Below are 9453 nucleotides of genomic sequence, written 5' to 3' on the forward strand. Positions count from 1 at the left end.
ATAATAACAAAAGAATACTGATGACACTAAAATACTAACTATGGAGCGACTCTAAGAGTCCAATGAAAAGACCATAACAATAAATAAAATCTCTGCCCACGCGAACAAGTGCGAGGCTCACCGAGAATATCAACTTGTGCGATCTAATTAACGAAATCCTCGCCTGCGTCAACTGTTGTCTTTGTCAAAAAAATTAACGGGGAATGAGTCGCTAGCTCAGTGAGTAATAACACTTAACCACAACCATTTTTATTGGGGTCAAGTCAGAAAACATGCTAGTATCTCAAACAGATAACATCAAAATGCCCTTTCAGAAACAATAAATAATTTTCAGTCTCGTTATGCTTTTCTTGTAATATAATAAAATTAACAGTTCAGTAATAAGTTCGGTAACCACTGTATAATATCAATATTCACATTTGGGAGGTTTCAATGAACGAATCATGTAATCGGTATAACTGTGGACTTCTTCGCAAGAAGTCAAATATAATGGTAGTCCCTACTCGAGGGAAGTCGGTAACGGTATGCTAGTTCTACCTTCCCATTAGCGAGGGCTATAACGGTAATCTGTAATTACAAGGTGCACCACACTACAATAAAAAGATACTTTTGGCGGCAATTATTTAGCGACAATAAGCTATTTGCCGCTAATTTATTCTATAAACACAATATTTGCGGTAATTTAACTTTCACTAGGAAAGAGTGCTTCTTTACTGGCAATTCAAAGTAATGGCCAGAAAAAGTTAGTCCTGACAATTAAACGCCAATTTTCATCTTCCCTCTAATTTTTTTCATGTGAAATATTCCCGCCTGGATACATTCACCCCTAAATTGCAAAACAATCATCTCTAAAATTGAGTAGACCTCTCTCTATCTCTCTCTCCCTCACACGAATGTCGGCAGCTAACTCATCTCGCACCATCGCCGGCCACCACCACCAGGTAATGTCTCTCCACTATTTCTCTATGTCTATCTTTTTTTCATTGTGGATGGCTCTCTCTTTCTAAAGCACAGAAATTGAAGCTTGTAAATAAGATTCTTGACTTTCTCCTATTATGATTTTGTATTTGTATTTAGTGTAGAAGAGTCTCCAATTCCCCAGGCTTTATTTAGGTCTATATATCGATTAGATAAATGAGTTCTAAATATAGATTCAATCGGTCATTAAGCACTAGAGTTTCATAAATAGTCAAAATTAACTGCTCTTTTGTTCTCTGTGCACTTTCTATCTTGTCTGCTTCTTCTTCATACTTTGGTAAAGCTTATTAATTTTATTTTTTCCTTTTGTCCGGCATCCTCTACTATAAGGATGTATATTGACTTTTTAAACTTGAACTTTATCCATAATTTTGATGCAACAACTAAAAAAAGTGAAATACAACGTGTAATTCGGTTGATTTAGTCTTGTGAAAAATGAAGATTTCATTTGATAATTGGATTTGCAACATGGTGATATCACTGAAAATATAAAAACAGGCCCTCTAGACACAAATTCAAGCGTACTTTTTAATTTCTTGGTGTGAGTATAGCTTAATTACCAATAATTTTCTTAATAATGGTGGGTAGAATCTTGTTGTCTTAGTCTTGTGGATCTTATCCACAATTTTTGAAGGTAAAAATCGAAAATATTTTTTCTAAATGCTTAAAAAAGAGAGTATTACCCGTACTTTTGCGATGTTCTGTCTTCCATTATCCATATTATTAGTATTTGGTGTGGATATTGTTATAGTGTATTGTGATAGTTTAGTATCCATATAATTCATATTTGCAGTACTTTGTATAGTAGAAGCTCGCAGAGCATCACCATCTTGAACAACTACATCAGTTTCTAGTAGTTCTGCTAGTGTAAAAAGAATGGGTCGATACACTAGTATAGAAGTCGATTAACATTATCCGTATAAAGATTCAACTGGTCTATTTATGCAGAGAAAATTACTGCTCCCAAGCTATTTTATATGAATATTCAATTTGATGAATTTGAACGAGGCTTCTTCATTTGTAACTATCTAAGAGTTGTCCGTTCACTTTATTCAAAAATGGATTAATAACGTGGTCTAGATGTTGCTCTAAATCCCTGTTAATTTTCTTTTACAACGAATTGGTAAATAGGTTTTGTTGTAAGATGAACTCCCATTTCTTTTTTACCTTTTAACTGATGCTTTTCATATATCCATAATTTCATTATTTCATGAAGGCACCACTTTATTGAGATCTGCATGTGCCAAAAGGATTGGACTCAGCCAGGATTTATTTTACATGAAATAATATTGAGTATCAAGGGACTGCATTAGCATCAGAATAACATCTTGCAATTTTGTTGCTTATCACTTGAATAGACCTGATAGGATGCATGACAATTCAGCAAATGATAGAACAAATCCTGTGAAGGTAGCAAGATTTCTGATTATAAGTTGTTGTAACTGATCCTATTGGCTCCTTTCCTTCCATGTCAACTTTTTTGATATGCAGTGGATGTGGTTCATATTTCTTGTTGCAGTGTGCAATGTGTTTTCTCACATTGTTATCACAGTTTCATCAACTTATGCTCAAGAGGGTCCGGACTGCTCAGGTATGAATTTCATTTCCCTAGGCACCTTATCTCGCCTTATGTTCTCATACATCATGCATTCATTCCTTTTTGTCTAATATTTGAGTAATAGGTCTCTCTAGTGAGACACGACAGGTTTTGTTTAAACTTACAATTAAAATAGGATTTTTGAATAATATTTTGCGGGGCCTCATCTAACCTGTTGTTGTCGATCTTCATAAAAAGAAAGATATGTTTCCAAAGAATTGAGAAATATATTTTTTTCTTTTCCTTTTTTACTATTCTTTTCTTGTCTTTGGTCTTAAAAAGGCTAAATATTCCCCTGTTGACCTCAAGGATTGATATAAAATCTAATGAATTATATAAACAAGTGATTGAAGATATCCTAATATTATAGAAGGTCCATTGATCATGTTTTTCGGTCTTCATCTGTGATTTAAGTTTCCCTTATATTTTCAAGATGGCAAAATTTTTCATTTTAAAAAAAAATAAAATCAGAAGATCTTGAAACTTATTCGTGGTACACTTGATATTTGACTCGATCAAAAAGCTTATTCGGGATTTGAAAAAGTCCAAAGATGGTTTGATAGAGTATCAAGTTCTCTTCAACATTGAGTGCATATGCATCTGAGTTCTAAGCTTCACTTCCATATTGATACATGGTGAACTAAATGGTTAGTAAATATGTTTAATTGTATCATGTAAATTGGTCACAGTTACTGGAGATGATAAATGAGAGTGGAAATATATGCTCGATAGTGGTTGAGCAATGCATAAGTGGCAGGAGGTAAAGTCATTAATGGAGAGTTTTTGTTATCTCTGTCTTTTTGTGATAAGCTAAGAAAGGATTCGATGCAGCAATTTTTTATATTGGCTTACTTCTATCTTGGTACTATGTTATTATTAATAAATTAGCTTTACTTATCAATTGTCTTTTTTTGGTAATTATGATCATCCTCCATGTGTGATGAGATTCAATCTCGTTTTGGTCTTCCATTAGAAACTTTTTCTGCTAACATCAGTAAATATGTGGTAGCTACATCTGCTACTAGACTGCAATTAATATTTAAGAATGCAAGCTGAGATTGATGTATTTGATTAGTAGTGCTGCAGTGTATTAGATAATATTCATGTTGAAGGTTTTGAGGAAGCTTTCTTCTGATTAACATCCCTTTAATTGTTAAGGTCATGATAATAGACTTTGTCTGCAGATCATAGCATGCACAATACATTTATTATGCTGGTGTAATTTGACGGGCTTATCTGGTGCAGTATGGCTCCTTTTCCTTGTGCGTAAGAGTTATTGATCTGGAGAAATTTAGCCTATCATTTTGGTACACAAACAGATCTTCAAGCTGATGTATATTGTGAAATTTGTGTGCTGCACTTTAAGTTGTGTAGCTGGTGCAAGAATAAGTCTTCAACTGGTGTATTTAGGCTAATGTACTGGTAGATTTTAGAGTTCAGGCTAGTATAAGAATGCTTCATTTTGTAACAGATCGGGGTAGATTGAAGTCTTTGGGAAGTTTGTTGGATGAAGACTTTCATTATGAGCAAGGAATGAAGAGATACTTGTTAAATATAAAATGATATTGAATTCAAATGGTTTTTTCGTCTTCTGTTGCACTTTAAAACTATGAAATAGAAATTGTATTTGTTGTGAATTTTATGAAGTACATTATTCTTTCTAAAATGGATATGGTATTTGTATATTCTATTACAAACTTTTGTTTAAAATGAAAATTTTCCAACTACAATAAAAATCATTACGGACATAATAACTGCCAATATAACAGTAGTTTTAGTTGCCATTACATTTGCCGCTAATAGAGTTACTCTTTACTAGTAGTTAATGGTCTTTAGCAACAATAACAAAAATGTTGTTGAATGTATGAGCCACCACATTGTCTATGTAACTTTAGTTGCTATTGTAATTGCCGATAAACAATTGCTACTAAAAGCAATGGCTTTTAGCGGGATCCTTCAATGTCTGCTCCTATTTATACTTGTCTCTGTAATCCGTATATACTATTGATACCCAATTTTTTCCTGTGTATTTCTATACAAAATACTTTCAAAATAGCATGTACATGCATATATAAGCATGCCTCAAGAGTTTTGGTATTTTTCCTAATTCTTAAAGATTTTTTAAAATCAATTTATTGTCTATTTTAGCAGTACAAAATCCATAATTATTCCCAAAATCATCAATTTTGGTGAATAATTTATTTTATTCCCATCTTTATACCAAAATATAATTAAGGTGATTTTTGCATATTTTTACAAATTTATTTGGTACTTTTTATCTGCTGGCGATTCGTTAGGCTTTTACCACTGCATGCTGCTTGTGACTCTATTATCTCATTAATTGCTTTTTTTACTGTCTTTTATTCTTTCACTACGAAACTGACTTGGCTCTTCATGTCTTTTCTTTCTTTTACTGCTTTATTTCAATACTGTTGTAATTACTGCAATTATTGTAATCATTTATCTTATGAACGTGGAAATACATGTCAATTTGTTTCATTCTTGTAAACTGCATCTTCAACATCATATTCCACTCGTGCCAAACAAATACCATAGCAACGCTTATAATGAGTCGTTGCGCTCTTCCAATATTATCACCCTTTAAATTCAGCAAAGGTGTATTTGCGGTAAAACCAGTCGATCAGAGGTGCAGTCGACGGTTCCGTGCCTTTCCCTCTTGAGTTGTCCGCTCAAGGGTACCTGTCTAATACCCCGATAGAAAGCTTACTCTGTTTAACCGTGCATGCATCATGGTCAAACCTAGCCGAGTCAGTTATGTTGTCCACATAATGACTCATTAAGATAGTCTTGTCCAAAGTCCACTGAGTTTCCTTGAAACCCAAACGGACACCACCATATTCTGTACATTTATTTGGAGAACTAAATGCTTTTTATGCTGATTATTGGTATTAAATAGTCGAGTCCGGTGGGGGTGAGGTCTTAACCCTTTTGTTTTGCATAAAATGAATGACAAAGTTCCTGACTTCGGTATGGTAAACATACCTTCACTCTTGCAGAATGGAAAGAGAGAGTCACCAAGGCTAGTGAGAAGCTAGAATACCTAGAGTACAGCTTGCTGGAACTGGAAGGGAAAGTGAGGAAAAGAGTCATCGACTGTCAAAATGCTGAGGAAGGCAAAGGAGAACGTTTGGCGATAGCATTTTTACTGGAAAATCTGCGCGGGCTAGAGGACTTGATCAATGAGAACATTCAACCTGAAGAAGGCCCTTCTGGGACCAAGTAGTTAGGAGTCTTTCTTTTCGCTTTTAATATAATAAGGCCAATGGCCATTAGTGACATTTTTACTTTCCGCTATTTTAGTGTCGTTTTGGGATTCGTCTTATTTTTGTCAATAAAATGAGGCATTTAGCGTTATAAGTTCTCCAAATTAACTTGTCGCTAGGCCTACCTCGGGAACAACGAGGCACCCAAATTAGGACACGATTTATATTCTTGCATAATATGTTTAAATATTGCAACATTTTTCCTCATAATCCGCACTAACTTGTTACCTTTTTTGTTTTTCTTTTCTTTTATTATTCCCCTCCCCAAAGGTTAGTTCGTGCATTCTGGCACCATCATCATACAGTACAAGATTCAAGGGCCCTCCACCTCCTCCTTCTCCGAGTCCTATCCGGAACAAGAAGAAAGATAGAATGGGAGATTCAAGCGCCAGAAAGGAAATTGAAAGAATTGAGATTCCTCAGGGTATCCCGATTTCTAAGGAAACTGCTGCCCAACTTGAGCAGAAATTATTGAAGTTTCGAGAAGAACTGGACCAAGTTCGGAACTTGGCAAATTTATCATTCTCTCTCACCGCTCCTGATATCAACTTTCCAAATGCTCAAAATCCCGCACCTCTACAGAACACCCCACAACCACAGATGCAACCCACTCATGCTCAACACTGCAACACATGCCATACTCCAAACAACACTCCACTACTCATTCCTGAACCACTGAACACCACAAACGACCACCTCCACAACACTCCCATCTACGTAGATACTGTACCCCACTACACTCAACCAATCTCAAGTGCACCTGAGTCTCATGACAAGGACTCTCTTATTAGAAACTTGGCAGTAGAACTCAAGAAGTTGACCAGCCGAGTTCAGGGCATGGAAGGAAACAAAGGTATAAAGGGGTTGAATTATGAGGACCTCTACATTCAGCCAGATGTTGAACTTCCGGAGGGGTACAAACCTCCCAAGTTCGAAATGTTCGATGACACAGGAGATCCCAGAGTCCATTAGAGGACATATTGTGATAAGCTGGTCGGAGTCAGAAGGAATGAGAAAATCCGTATGAAACTCTTCATGAGAAGTCTGAAAGGGGATGCTTTATCCTGGTACATCAGTCAGGACCCCAAGTAATGGACAAGTTGGGTAGGTATGGCATCGGATTTCATGGATAGGTTCCGGTTCAATACAGAGAATGCACCGGATGTATTCTACATCCAGAATTTGAAGAAGAAGCCTACCGAGACATTCCGCGAGTATGCTACTCGTTGGAGATCAGAGGCTGCTAAGGTCAGACCGAACTTAGAAGAGGAACAAATGAACAGATTCTTCGTCCGGGCTCAGGATCCACAATATTATGAGAAGTTGATGCTGATCGAGGGCCAAAAATTCTCCGATATCATCAAGCTGGGAGAAAGAATAGAGGAAGGCATTAAGAATGGTATGATTACTAATCTTGAAGCATTGCAGGCCACCAACAAGGCTTTACAGTCTGGTGGCACGTCCAAGAAGAAGGATGTGAGTACTGTGATGGTCACACAGGGAGCCAAATCACCACTAAAATACCACACTTACCCGTCACCTCCACTTACATATCAGCCCATCCCAAATTACCAAGCACCCGCACCCTCTTACCAAAATCCACCAGCCATTTACCAATCATCTCCACTTCCCGCATATCAACCCACTTCACCCAGATACTCTCAACCTGCACCTGTTTACCAAGATTATAATGCCCAACCCTCTCACTACCAATCACCTCCCACTCGCCAAAATTTCCCTAGACCCAGACCAAATTTTGACCGCAGACCTCCGAGACAATATACAGCCATTACTGAGCCAATTGTCCAGCTGTATGAGAACTTAAAGCTGTTGGTTACGTTTCCCCTATCCCTACCATAACTTTAGAAAATCCTTCCCAGTGGGTCAACCCTAATAAGACCTGTGCGTACCACTCCGGCATGAAGGGATATACCATTGACGAGTGCCGCTCGTTGAAGGACAAGATTCAAACTCTGATCGACAATAAGGTTATCGTAGCAAAGGAGCCTGCTCCTAATGTCCGCAACAACCCTCTGCCTGACCATAACGGTGGAGACATTCACATGATCGAGATCGAAGATGACTGGGACCCTAAGGGGTCGATAGGATTGATTGCCGAGGATGATGAGCTAAAGAAACCGGCAATCACACTTAACTTGATTGTTGTGCAGAATCAGCCCTCCAGGGGTGATGAAGTAAACATGTCTATACCTCTCAAATTTGAAGCACCTTCTTCTGCGAAGGTGGCTGGGCCAATGGAGGTTGAGTTTGGGGCTCCAAAAGCACCTATACCCTTTGAAGTTGCTGTGTTACCACCGAGGGTACCCATTCCTGTAGCAATGTTAGACATAACACCGTTCCACTCAAATGCCATACCATGGGATTACACAGCTTAAGCTAGGAGGAAAGGGAAGACCAAGACGGGAGAAGCAATTGCTGCATAGGGTATGACCAGAACAGGCAGGGTTTACACTCCAGAGCACCTAGCCGAGTCCAGTAAGCAAGCCTCTGGATGGACTATTGAAACTGGGCCCGATGATCTTTGGAGGAAAATACAAGCTAAGGAGTATTCGATCGTTGAGCAGTTGAACAAAACACCAGCGCATATCTCCCACAAAATCACCTTCCACGAAGATGAGCTACCGCCGGAAGGACTGAGTCACAACATGGCCCTGCACATCACCGTGCAATGCAAGGATTACTTCATCACTAGAGTCTTGATCGATGGAGGCTCTAGCCTCAACATCTGTCCGTTGATAACTCTCAGAACATTAGGAAAGAGCCTGCACGAGATCAAAGATGGGGCCATCAATGTCAAAGCCTTCGATGGGTCCCAAAGGTCCACTATCGGAGAGATCAGCCTATGCTTGCAAATGGGGCCAACCTAGTTCGATGTTGACTTTCAAGTGATAGATGTCCCAGCATTCTACAATTTGCTATTGGGACGACCATGGATCCATGCCGCTAGAGCTGTAGCATCGACCCTGCATCAGGTAGTGAAGTTCGAATGGAATCACCAAGAGGTAATTATTCATGGCGATGGTAGCAACCCCATATATAGTCGCCAGACCATCCCGATGATTGGAGGCAGAAGGAGAATAGGCGAAGAAACATACCACCACATTGAAAGAGTCAACGCTGTAGACAAAGATAAATGGTGGGATAACAAAATTGAAAGTATCCTGAATTGGTGTGGATACGAACCTGGAAAGGGACTCGGCAAAAACCTCCAGGGAATCGCCAAACCCATCAAGCTGAAGAAACATGGTACTACATTTGGTTTGGGGTATGAGTGCACTTGGGAGGAGTTCAATCACTGGTCGCCACCATGGCGCGGTCCCTACTACCCACTAGAGCATCCAATACCTCACCTGGAGCAGACTTTCCAGCCGACAGATACTATATATGGGTCGGAGGAAGATGAAGCATTGGAAGCCGTGAAGAATCTGTTCCTGGAGGATGATGATATGGACTGTTATGTTATTTTTAAGGAGGAAGGGGAGGAAGGCCCTTCTATACAAGTTGTGAATCGAGGAAAATGCCTCAGTAATTGGTCAATCAGAACCACCAGGGCCCGGAAAGCTTCGGGCATTA

General features: G+C 38.6%; 1 long non-coding RNA gene across 2 annotated transcripts; it reads left to right on the forward strand.

Moving 5' to 3' along the window:
• The first annotated feature begins 714 nt into the window (after positions 1-714).
• LOC104247884 (uncharacterized) lies at positions 715-4212 on the forward strand. 2 transcript variants are annotated; one of them, XR_716341.2, is made up of 4 exons: positions 715-941; positions 2195-2388; positions 2498-2569; positions 3760-4212. It is a non-coding gene; the product is annotated as an uncharacterized lncRNA (long non-coding RNA). The 2 variants fall into 2 exon arrangements; XR_716340.2 differs by lacking the exon at positions 2195-2388 and having other exon boundaries at positions 719-941; positions 2470-2569.
• The last annotated feature ends 5241 nt before the right edge of the window (positions 4213-9453 follow it).

The sequence above is a fragment of the Nicotiana sylvestris genome, chromosome 7 (genome assembly GCF_000393655.2).
Source record: "Nicotiana sylvestris chromosome 7, ASM39365v2, whole genome shotgun sequence".
Taxonomy (NCBI): Eukaryota; Viridiplantae; Streptophyta; class Magnoliopsida; order Solanales; family Solanaceae; genus Nicotiana; species Nicotiana sylvestris.